We start from the raw sequence: 13,324 nt of genomic DNA, 5'->3' as shown, positions 1-13,324 counted from the left end.
TGCTGCAAGATTCAGAGTTTGGAGCTGAGTGTGCAGAATTTGATAGTTCTGCTGAGACAATAAATGAGGTGTTTGAGGCATGTACCACGGAGGAAGGTGTGACATATTCCTTAGAAGCGGGTACCAGTGTTGGCGAGGCCAGTCCAGAGCAATCAGAATCATTTTTGTTTTTTCCTGTCTGACTTTTAGTAAAACCTTGGAGAGCAGAGGCAGAGGGGGAAAGGCATAGACTTATAGGTTTTTCCAGCTGAAGGATAGAGCATCCACTTTCCAAGCTTTTTTGTGACGAGTTCTTGTGCAGAATTTGTCCAACTGATAGATCTATTGCCTCTCTATGTCTGGGCTCCCCCATTTTCGTGTCAACATGCTGAAGATTTGTAGATCCAGTTTCCATTTGTGTGGGTCCATAAGATTTCTGCTTAGGTTGTTTGCCAGAGTATTTTGCTTTCCTGGCAGGAATTGAGCTTGAAGATGTATTTGGTTAAGTCAAGGCTGTGTTCCACAAGGCTATGGCTAGTCTGCAAAGGGGGTAGGAGTGGGTACCGCCCAGCTCGTTTATGTACCACATAACTGTGGTGTTGTCCGTCTTTATCAGTAGTTGTCCTGGATGAAGGAAGTCCTTGAAGGCTGTCAAAGCATTCTGTACAGCTAGCATTTCTTTCTGGTTGATATGTAGGTGCATTTGATTCGGGCTCCATTCACCCTGAATGCATCTCCCTGCCCGATGGGCCCCCCCAAGCATAGCCTGATGCGTCTGTAGTCAGGGTTTGGGTGGCAGGGGATAGAATGAATGACAGTCCCTTGTTTTGGGGACAGACCTCTGCCCACTAAAGGAACTTCTGTTGCAGGCAAGGAAAGAGAGGAATCATTGTTAGCAGGCTGTGACAATGTTGACTCCATAAGCTTTTTAGGTATTATTTATTTATTTATTTACATTTGTTGACCGGGAGTGTCCGACTGGATGTAGGTCCATTTTCAGCAGAGGCCCAGGGAGAAAAGCTCCACAATTAAAATAAACAGACAGTAGTTACATTGGATTACATAGCGATTAACAATTTAACATAGCAATTAATTACAAACATATTTACAGATGAAGAACATAGTACATCATTAGACAACTAGAATCTTTATCTGTGAAGTACATAACAGACATTAACAAATGTTACAATAAGAAGTTCCTGCTGTATAATAAGTACTAGACTTATGAGCATATGACCTTGCTATAACCAAGGTAGTTAGTGGAGTGGAAAGAAAAGTAGAAGTTGGATGGGGTGGGTGATATTAGAGTGGGAGTTGCAAGGGCATAGCCAGCATGTTTTAGGTGCAATTTTAGTAAAGTTTTGAAGTGGGTGCATGATGGTACAGAGGTAATTGTCAGTGGGAGGGAGTTCCATAATTTGGCTATGGTGCAAGACAATAGTGCTTCACCAGCAGAGTTATTGGCTTTAGTGATCTCCAAGTGATTTTTGTTGCTGGATCTTAGTGGTCTGGTGGTGCGATAGGATTGGAGTAGATTCTGGAGGGATGGGACATTTCGTGGATGGTTTACTAGTTTGTGGGCGAGTGATAGTCGATACCACTGAAGGAGGTGAGGGAGTTCAAGCCAGCCCAGTTCAGCAAGTGAGATTGACAGTGGTGACGTGGTGAATTTGGCGATTTTGTTGTAGCAGGTCTCTAGCTTGTTTAGATCGCATTGCCTTAGGTTGGTATATATTGGAGAGGCATAAAGTAGGGTGGAGATAAGGTGGGAATTTGCTACTGAAATCTTTGCTGCTTTGGTGAGAAGTTGCTTATTTCTGTATAACGCTCCTAGTTTTTTGTGGACTTTTTTATGGTCATGGATATGTGAATGTCAAATTTTAGTTTATTGTCTATTTCCACTCCTAGCAATTTGAGGTGTTCAGTTGGGTATATAGTGGTGTTGTCTTTTGCTGTGATGTTAAAGGGAGAGCTGTTCTGAGTATGTTTGGTGGGTTGGAAGATGAGTAGTTTAGTTTTGTTTGGGTTGAGTATTAATTGGGCATCGGATAACCAAGTTTGTTAGGAAAAGGCTTCCTGTGTGACTTTTTGCAGTTTGGGTAGGGACTAGGCTGAGGAGATGATGGCCGAGTCATCTGCGTATTGTATGAGTGTGCCATGTTTGTTGGCAGAGGCTAGATTATTGGTGAAAACAGAGAAGAGTAGGGGTCCAAGGATGGATCCTTGGGGAACCCCTATGGAGACAGGTAGTTGGGAAGATATGTCATTCTGCCATACAACGGATTGTTGGCGGTCAGACAGGTAACTCAAACCAGTTGGTGACAGATTGAGAGAAGGATAGGTTATTGAGGACAGAGATGAGTTGTTCGTGTGGGACCATGTCAAATGCTTTAGATAGGTCTAGGAAAGTGGCAGAGGAGAGATAGCCATTGTTTTTATGCTGAAGGATAGTGTTAGTAAAGGAGAGCAAGGCAGTGGTGGTGCTATGGTTTGGTCGGAAACCATGCCGAGTATTGGAAAGGAGGTTGTTAGTAAGGAGGTAGTCGGAGACCTGAGAATGTATGCATCTCTCTACTATTTTGGAGAGTGAAGAGAGAATAGCTATGGGGCAGTAATTGGTTAGTTCTGTCGAGGGGCCGCCTTTGTGGAGGGGAATTATATGTGATACTTTCCACAGTGTGGGAACGTAACTTTCTGACAGAGATCGGTTAATCAAGATGGATACTGGGTAGGCCAGCGCATCAGCTGCGATTTGTAGGTATTCACTTGGAGGTGGGATTCTGCTAATTTGGTGGGCTTAAGTTTAGTAAGAGTTTTTTTTATGTTGGAGATAGGTACAGGAGAAAAAGAGAAGGCAGTGGGGAGATTACTAGTTTAAGGTGTGGGTTGGAGGGGAGGAGGATTGCGTTGTTTAGCTAGTGATAGTATGGTTTGTGTGGTGTGCGTGTTGAATGAGGTAGCAATATTTTCGGAGGAGTGAGGGATGTTAGGAGGAGGGGTACTGACTTTACCTGGGTGGAGGATGGAGTTTATGGAGGACCAGAATTGTTTGGGGCTGTGCTGGGAGGAGTCTAGGGCAGACCGATAGTCCTGGAATTTGTCCTGTTTTATTAGCTTTTTAACTCTACTGCGTAGTTCTAGGAATTTCTGTCTAATTGAGGGGGTTTTGGTTTTGTGCTAGTGCTCCCAGGCTTTATCCCTGCTTTTCATTTCTGACTTAGTGGTTTTCTGTAGCCATGGGAAGGGTTGTGCTTTCGTTCTGGAAAGTCTTATGGGGACATGGTAATTAAGGATGCTCAGGAAGGTATTATTAAAAAATTCAACTGCGTCATCAAGACTGAGGTACTTTAGGGGATGCCAGTTACATTCTTTGAGGGATGAGATGAATGTGAGTGGGTTAAAGTTTAGTTTTTTACGTATTTGACGGTAGATGACAGGTTTAGCTTGGTATAGGTATTTTTTGAGTAGGAATGTTGGGGAGTGATCACTAAGGCTATCTGAAAAGCAGCCTGTTATATATGACTGGGGGCTCTTACTGACTAGTATCCAATCCAGGGTAGTGTGCTTGCTGGAGTTTTTATTTATCCTGGTTGGCGACTGGACTAGTTGAGTGAAGCCATGAAGGTTTATATGATGGGTTGGATTGTTGCCAGAACAGGATTGCCAGTCAATATTGAAATCACCTAAAATTATAGTTTCTTGGTGGAGATGGTGGGTAGACCAGCTGTGGAGGTTTTCTAGTGGAGGGATGTTTTGGCCAGGTGGAAAGTAGCATTCAATTATGTTGATGGTTTTGTTTTGGTTTACTGTGAGGTTGGCATATATTATTTCTTCATTGCCTATTTGTGGAGCTGATGATTTTAAGATCTGGATGTTTAGATGCTGTTTAAATATTATAGCTACACCGCCTCCTTTCTTGTTTAGCCGGTCTACTCTTAGTATGCAGTAACTGGTAGGGAGCATTTGCTCAATGGTAATGTGAGGTTTTAGCCAGGTTTCTGTCACGACGACTATATCTGGGGAGTACAAGTCTATGGTGGCATGGAGTTCATGGACTTTGTTGGATATAATTCTAATATTTAGGCTTAGTAGAAGGAAGTCACTTGGCTTTCTATTGGCTGTGATATATGAGAAGTTGTGGTTTCTAGTCTGATTATGAGGATTGGGGTTGGAGATGGTAAGGCCAGGGTTGGGGTGGATGTCTCCACTTAGGGCTAGTTTTGATATGCATGAAGTTATTAGTTTTCCCAGTTTTTGAATGTGTTGTTTATTAATGAAACTTTATGATTGTGCTCTGTGGGCAATAGGTATGGTGGGAGGGATACTATGTTAATTTGTAGGGATGCTTTATGTTTGAGTAATATAGTTGGTAGAATATGTGGGGGGTGCATAGGGATGGTTCTTGAGTTGGTGGGAGGGGAGCTGAGTGAGGGTGAGACATGAGTGGTGGTGTGGGTAGTAGTACAGTGGTAGTGGTTGAGTGGGGGAATGATGGAGCTTTGGTAGGATGTAAGATACGCAAGGAGAGTGCATGCAGTGAGCATAGGTAAAGTATGCTTGTACATGTTATTTGAGGAGGTGTGATAGCAGTGGGAAAATGGAGGAGGTAGTGTTGGGTTAGTGTTGTGGTTGGCTATTGGAAAGATGGGAGGGGTTTGTAAGTGTAATAAAGGTAGGACCACTGTGGGTGGGAGGGAATAGGGGGCAGGATGGGGAGCAAAGTGGGTAGAGACCCTGTTAGTTGCTCTTATGAGGCGGCTGGAAACAATCAGGTAACAGAGTAAACTGATAAATGAACACATGAAAGTGACAAAGGGTGGTTGTAGCTTTTAAAAATGGTGCCTGCCACAGGTAATATTTATTAACTTTGGGATTGGCTTAAGGTGATAAACAGGGAAGGGGGAGGGGGAGAACAAGGGTGGGAGCGGGCAGTTCTTTTGTACTGCTGCTAATGAGACAAAGCAAAGACAAGTTTGTGTTTAAGAAACAATCAGAATTGACCAAGGACTGCTCTGAAACTATAAGTCATGTACCACTGATGTTTCCTCATATGCAGTCTTGCATATGGAATTAGTAGAATGCAGGATGTCATGAACCCCAAAGCCTGCAGAATTTGTCTTGCAGATAGCTGGGTTTTTGTTGCCATTTGTTTGAAGTATGTTGTCAATCGAATTTGTTTATCTGGCGTGAGGTGAGCCATCTGGGCAGTTGTATTCAAGCTTGCACCCAGGAATGTAATTATTTGAGAGGGTGCCAGTTGTGATTTCTTTTCATTTATGGTGTACCCTGGGCATGTTAGAAGCCTTTTTACAAACACCAGATGTTGAAGAAGAGTGCCCTCGTCCTCTGCCCGAATGAGACAATCGTCCAGATATGGATACATTTTAATGTTTCTTTGTCTGCAAAATGCAATTACTGGCGCCAGGCACTTTGTGAAGACCCTGTGCATAGTAGATAAGCCAAAGGGCAGGGCAGTGCAGAGAGCTGGTAATGCAAATAGCCTGCTTTGAAGCGGAGGTATCTTCTGCAAGATTCCCTGATTGGGATATGCAGGTATGCCTCTTTTAAGTCTAGAGTTACCAACCAGGCATTCTTGCCTAGCATAGGTAGTAGCTGTTGTAGAGCCAGCATCTTGAATTTTGGAATGTCCAGGAAAGTATTTAGAATGGACAAGTCCAGAATTGGAGGCCATGATTTGTCTTTTCTGGGTACCAGGAAAAGTCTTGAATAAAAACCTTGTCCTTTTTCCTTTTCTGGTGCTGGCTGAATATCCCCCATATCCATGAGGGACATGACTTGTTTCTGGGCCTCTGCCCACTGATTTGGGGGTAGATCTGGCCATCCGTTTGGAATTGTCAAAGTGTGGAAATGTAATATGTACCCCTGGGATACTATATTTAAGACCCACTTGTCCTGGGTAATTAGATGCCAATTTTGAGCATGAAGTGCTAGTTTCCCCCCAAAGGGGCTGCCAAAAGATAAGTGCTTGAAAATGGCAGAGGAAAGTCATTGTGACTGTTCACCGTAGGGTGGTACTTTGCTACCTCCTGATTTGGAGGTGGAGGCACCCCATTGTTTTGTCCTGCAAAACCCTTGTGACTGAAACCTGGAGCCTTTGGAGCATCTGGGTTTGACCTGAGCGGTTCTGTTGGACACTGGAATGGACCAATTCTTAGTAGGCCAGTGCCTACTGAACCTGGGTGGCTGCACTTGCAAGAAATCTTTTACAGTTTGCATAGATTTAGCTTTGTCTTTTTTAAAACCTCTTCTGCCTTATTACCAAAGAGACTGTCCTGCTGTAAAGGAGCATCCAACAATTTAGCTTTAACATGATCAAGCAAATTTTGCTCCTTGAGCCAAGCATGCCTTCTTATCACAGATCCAGTTACAGTGGCCCTGCAAGAGACCTCCAAAGAATGAAAACCACATTGCAAAGTATGCTTTCCATCTTGTTCAGCTGAATGCAATAAATCCTGTAACTCTATTTTCCACACAATCAGAAATCAACATAATTTTCTGTTTCAGTAAGCCCATAACATGCTGTTGATATTTAAGCATATGGAATTGCCAGTTTAAAGCCCTGATTGCCAAGGTTGCAGACATAAAAACCTTCGTACCCCATCTATCCAGCGCCATGGAGTCTCTATCAGAAGGGGAAGGATTTTTGGCTGTAGAAGCCTTAACACCCTTGGGACCCTAAGAAACAGTTTCAGGGTCAGCAGCAGGATTTTTGAAAATAAATTTGTGGGAGTCAGGAACCCTGTAATATCTGTCTGGCTTGCTAGGAGCCGGAGGCAGGGAATCCAGAGCCACGCTGGATTCTGAGAAAACATCATCAACAATGTCTAAAACAGGAGGTACAGACAAAGGTCTATGCTGAGGAAGAAGAAAATCCCTAAGCCTCTTCTTGGATTCTGAAAAGTCCTGACTCTCCCAATGAAAATGTTCCATTAAGGTATGCAAAGTCTCTCCAAAAGAAAAATCCTCAGAAGGAGAAGCAAAAGGTATGGATTCCTCTGCATCAGTGTCCTCATAAGGTGGAATAGAAAATTCCTGATCAGAAGAGGAATCAGAAGAAATGGAAACCTGATCTGAAGATTCATAATCAGTGCCTTGCCTAGGCCTCTTAGCAAGGGGGGGGGGGGGAGAGGTTAGGAACCCCTAATCAAGGTAATTAAATCCTCAGCCATTTTGATCATTTGTTTTTTAGGCATAGGGGCCTGAGCAAGTGGCCCATGCGTCTGTTTTTAGACATAGAAGTAGGTTTTGGCCTTGTTTTTGATGATGGCGTCGGCTTAATATACAAATGTTAAGGCCTGAAAACACCCTCAGAAGCCGGTGCCTGCTCAGCGGCTCCGGACCCATCCAAGGGAAAGACATCCGCTGGTTCAATACTTGAAGAATCTCGAAGAATCTCGCAGCATACCGGACTCCGTATGGGTCTCGGTAGAGGCCTGCGACTCAAAAGTAGCGGGCATCAGGGGCTGCGAGAGCACCTCACTGAGTACCGACGAACCGGCGACTGGCTTAGGAGAAGCTTCGTCGTCGGTTTTGGACCTCGACTGTCTGCCTTTTTCTTTGCATTTTTTGTGAATTCCGGTAGTCGGATTGCTAACCGACATTTCAGGGTAGTTAAATCTTGAATCAAAGTATTTAGAAGCAAAAATATACCAACGCTAAATAGTGAGTTAGTTAAATTTAGCACAAAACCAACAGCAAGGCACATTGTGATCAGGGCCTAGGCAAGGAATACAGTACAAATGAAAATCCTTATGAGGTATTTGCTTCCCACAAGTAATACAATTATTAACTTTTACTGACATGGGTAAGGAGCAAGAAAAAGTTTCCACAACAGGGTATTTAGCTTTAGTTTGAAGACTTCAGTTCTGAAACTCGAAAAAGTACAGTTGTGTACATACCATAAATGTAGATGTTCGAGTGTATTCACTGTTGCAGTCATTACACTTGGATTATCCTGAGGACAGGGTCTCTCTAAGGACAAACCCAACATTTATGCCAAAGGTGGTTTCCAGTGTGGCTCTTAACCAAACCATTAATTTGCCAACTTTCTATCCAAATCCCCAGAATAAAGGGGAGAGACTTCTGCACACTTTGGATATACACAGACAGCTACGATTCTACTTGGACAAAACAAAAGCTTTCAGAAAAACTGAGCAACTGTTTGTAGTTTATGCTGCAGGATCACAAGGAAAGCCCATCTCAAAGCAGACAATTTCAAAATGGATAGGACACTGCATTTGCTTCTGCTATGCACAACATGGCAAATCAGTGCCTAAGGGCATAAGGCCACATTCTACCAGAGCAGCAACCACTTCAGCAGCCTTTCTAGGAGGAGTACCAACCAAAGACATTTTAGAATCTGCAAACTGGAGTTCAGTGCACACTTTCACCAAGCACTGCCACTTACCTCTCTACTCTAAATCCAGAGCAGGCTTTGCCACTGCAGTTCTGCAGGGCCTGGTAGCCTCTCCTAATCCTATTTAGGCCCAGCCACCCAACCTCAGCTTTGGGATTCAACCCAAGAGTAATGATTGCAACAGTGAAACACGATGAACATAGTACAGTTGTGTACCTACCATAAATGTAGATGTTCGAGTGTATTCACTGTTGATAGTCCAGGTTACCCACCCACCATCCCCCTTTTCATTGCTGGGACCATTCTGTACTTCTCAACTCTCTACAACCTATGTGATGTATTTGCTTGTAGATGAAGGAAATGTTTATTTTAGTACATGCATGTTTTTGGCATAATTTTTTTCCAGCCTTTCCTATTTGGGGGCACCTGACATCTGGGGCAAGACAAACTGAAGAAAATGGCGTGGGTTGCATCTTTTATACCCCTGGAGCACTGACGTCAGGGAAGAGGCGACAGCAACCGACACCGGACCTAGACTTTGGAACTCAGGCCGACTGCGGGTAGCCTGCCAGCAGGATAACCCAAGTGTAATGACTGCAACAGTGTACAGTGAAACATGATGAACATCAAAAATTTCAGGAGTCGGCCAACCGGCACTTGCAAACTGCTTCTGCTTTGGGCACCGTGCGGCAAGAAAGACTGATTAAAATGGCGTCGGCTAAATGTTTTACACCCCTGACGACCTGACGTCATGGAAGAGGAGACAGCAACCAACGCAGGACCCAAGACTTTGTCATTCAGGCAGACTGAGGGCAACCTGCCAACAGATTACCCAAATGCATGGACTGCAACAGTGAAACACAAAGAACATCAGCATTACATTTGTAATTGTAAAAATGGAATGGATTCTACCAATGACAATTTATACATTTTTTGATGGTAAAAAGATAAATAAAGATTATTTTTCTAAATAAATATAATGCTGTCCCAAATAATACAATACACAGCAGCTCCTCTACAAGCGCTGTGCACATGCCTGGTACAGCTGTGAAAACAGTTAAGAATACAGTGCACAGTGAACGAATACATTTAAAATGGCAATACCAGCTTGCATCACATACCAAAGCCTTCAAAGAGAAAACTCCATAGCAAAACTAACAACTTTTTTCTTCATAAATGTTTTTACTGAATCCATTTTTTGTAATAAAAGTATCAAACATGACAACAACAGTAAAAAAAAGTCTGAATAACAATCCAGGGGAAAAGCCACAATGCAAAAGGTAAGAAAAATTAACCATACAAGGAGGATAAAATAGACACTACTGATTATAAACATGGAGTACTGCTGCCACTTTAAAGGTAAACAGACCTATGTACCCATCTCTAGATTCATACAACTTCTATTTATTTTACTACTCATCACTTTATTACTGACTTAACTGGGTGGGTAGGGCTCCCCATAAGTCCCTTAAGGCCATGACTTAAGCCACAAGGCAAAAAAAAAAAAAAACAATCATTAAATCACAAGGCAAGCAGACAAAGGCACTGTCAGAAGTATCACTTGCAAATGTACAAAAAAGACATATGACACACTGGCACAGTCAAACTGATACCTTAACAGTATTGTCAGTGGCATAAAGGGATGAAGCCTTCTATGGCATACTACAGCATATCAAGGGACCTCGCCTGATAGAGGTCAGGAAAGACACTTGGTGCAAGGACCAGGTGTGCCATCCTTGTCATGTATCAAACACAGTGTTGCCAGTTCAATACTAAACTATATAGGAAGGGATGTTACAGAGTCTCATATTTACATCGTACAAGTAAGCAGCCCCCATGTTTTTAATGTAATTAAAGGGCAGGCTATGAGGACATCTAAACTTTATGCCAGGGACAGAGAACTTGACGCAGAGATACATGAAATGAAAGTTGATTTTTTGGGGAGCAGGTACAAGAAGCAAGACATTGATGAGGCAATAATATTAGCCAAAACTAAAAGAACTACAAGTGCTAAGCCTTATTTTTCATCCCCCTACAGGGAAATCTCAGTTACTAGTTATGAAAGGAAGAATGTTACACTTCCCTTAGCTTATAGCATGGATGTTGATCAAATAAAACTATTTTTTATGAGAAACTGGCATATACTACAAACTGACAAAATTAGTGTGATGGTAGGGGAATCTCCAAAGTTTTTGTGTAAAAATAAAAAATCTCTTGAAAGAAAACAGTTACAAGGTTAATGATACAGAATTTGTTGAAATGAGATAGATTTTTAAGTTTAAGATCACACTTGGGACATGGACTCAATGAATATGCATCTATGAAACCTGTTTTGAAAAGGAGGAGTCTGAAACGGTGATTTTAAATGTTTTTTTGTTTTGTTTTCATAAGTGTTTTACGTATTTCTAACTGAAATTCATTCATTGCTGTACATGCATTAGCTTAGTAATTTGTGTTATGCCTAAGGGTTGGAAAGGTGAGTTTTACGTCTTTTTTTGTTTTGTTTTCAAAAGTGTTTTATTTATTTGAAACTGAAGTTTTTTGCTGTGTATACAGTAGCTTAGCAACTTGTGGCATGCTTGAATCTTATTGGTGAAAATAGGTGCAATTCTACTTGGTAGTTAGAATTTAAATGTTAGTTTAGTGTTTATAATTGTGGTCTGATGAAGCTTTACAGCTAAAGCACTAACCCTGTTTTATAATAAGCTACTCTTTTATTCTTCAATTATTGGTCTGTGATATTTACAACTTGGACTACTGCTAATATTGTTCCGCCTCACGTATAATTCGCTACTGGCATTTTATTATATGTTGAAAGGAAAGCATTTATACTGCTTTCTACACCTCTGCTGCGTTTCTGCTGGGATTTATGGTGACTATTGAATATCCCAAAAACTGTATGGACCATAAAATGATCCATCTTTACAAACGCAAATTCAGCCTGATCAATTTCCCCTTACACAAGCATATTGTACAATAAACAATCAATCTTCCTATATGCTATATGCATTTCATTACATGAAACCTCTTCATACGTCTCCTCAACTAAAAGAGGCATTATTTTACTGTTGTAGCCATTAGTGTTAATCAGGAACACCCCTCCCCCCTCTTGTCAGGTTTCATAAATTCTCACTTCGTTATTTTGAGTTAACAGTTTAAATAAACTAAATTGACCTACAGTCAAATTACATTGAGCTGAATCAAGTTGTTTGCTCAAAAAAGTGCAGTTGTGTACCTACCATAAATGTAGATGTTCGAGTGTATTCACTGTTGCAGTCATTACTCTTGGGGTTATCCTGCTGGCAGGCTACCCTCAGTCGGCCAGAATTCCAAAGGCTAGGTCCGGCATCGGTTGCTGTCGCCTCTTCCCTGACGTCAGTGCGCCAGTGGTATAAAAAATGCAGCCGATGCCATTTTCTTTAGTTTTTCTTGCCTCAGATGTCAGGTGCCCCCAAATTGGTAGGCTGAAAAATATGCCAATAAAAATCCATGCACAAAAATAACATTTCCTTCATCTACAAGCAAATGCACCAAATAGGTTGTATAGGATAGAGAAGTGCAGATAAGACCCAGCAAAGAAAAGGGGGATGGTGGGTGGGTAACCTGGACTGTAACAGTGAATACACTCGAACATCTACAGTTATGGTAGGTACACAACTGTACTATGTTCATCGTATTTCACTGTTGCAGTCATTACTCTTGGGCTGAATCCCAAAGCTGAGGATGGGTGGCTGGGCTAAACAGGATTAGGAGAGGCATGAGGCCCTGCGGGACTGCAGTGGCAAAGCCTGCTCTGGACTTAGAGTAAAGAGGTAAGTGGTAGTGCTTTGTGAAGGTGTGCACTGAACTCCAGGTTGCAGCCTCTAAGATATCTTTGGTTGGTACCCCTCTGAGGAAGGCTGCTGAAGTGGCTGCTGCTCTGGTGGAATGAGGCTTAATGCCCTTAGGCACTGATTTGCCATGTTGAGAATAGCAGAAACGGATGCAATGGCCTATCCATTTAGAAATGGTCCGTTTTGAGATAGCCTTTCCTTGTGATCCTGCAGCATATGACACTAAAAGTTGCTCAGTCTTTCTGAAAGCTTTAGTTCTGTCCAAGTAGAGGCGTAGCTGCCTGTGTATGTCCAAAGAATGCAGAATTTTCTCACCCTTGTTCTGTGGATTTGGATAAAAGGTAGGCAAGTGAATGGTTTGGTTGAGGGCCACACTGGACACCATTTTAGGCATAAATGTAGGGTTTGTCCTCAGAGAAACCCAGTCTGGATGAAAAATGATGAAAGGTTCCACAGCCATGAGTGCTTGTAACTCCAAGACTCGCCTTGCAGAGGTTATTGCTAGGAGCACAGATGTTTTCCAGGATAAGAATTTTATATCTGCTGTTGAAGCTGGCTCGAAAGGAGGCAGTATGAGTTTTTCCAAAACATAATTGAGGTCCCAGGCCGGAATTGGTGCTCTCCTTGGAGGCCTAATGTTTTTGGCCCCTCTGAGGTACTGCCTTATTAAAGCATGAGAAAAGATAGGTGGTTCCGCATTGTAATGGGCTGAAATGGCAGAGGCATGAATCTTAACTGATGAGAAAGAAAGGCCTTTGTTCAGCATCTCAGTTAGGTATTGTAAAATCTGAGGGATATTTGGTACACACATGTCAATGCCTTGTTCCAAGCACAGAATCTCTTCCATTTCTCTGCATAAGATTTTCTGGTACTGGGCCTCATGGCCTCCAAGATGACATCCATAACAGCTTTTGAAAGAGGAGTGTTCTGAATGGCTACATTATCCGCCATGCTGCCAGATTTAAGGTCCCGAGTTGGCTGTGCAGGATCCGATTGTTTTGTTGAGTCAGCAAGTGAGAAGTTTGAGGCAATATCCATGCTGGACCTTGAGACAAGCTCTTTAGGATTGGGTACCAGTGTTGGTGTAGCCAGTCTGGTGCAATCAGTATCATTTTTGGCTTCTCTTGTCTGACCT

This window comes from Protopterus annectens, chromosome 1.part0 (assembly GCF_019279795.1).
Source record: "Protopterus annectens isolate FY-2018-M chromosome 1.part0, PAN1.0, whole genome shotgun sequence".
In the NCBI taxonomy this organism is placed as follows: domain Eukaryota; kingdom Metazoa; phylum Chordata; order Ceratodontiformes; family Protopteridae; genus Protopterus; species Protopterus annectens.
This window is presented reverse-complemented; position numbering follows the sequence as displayed.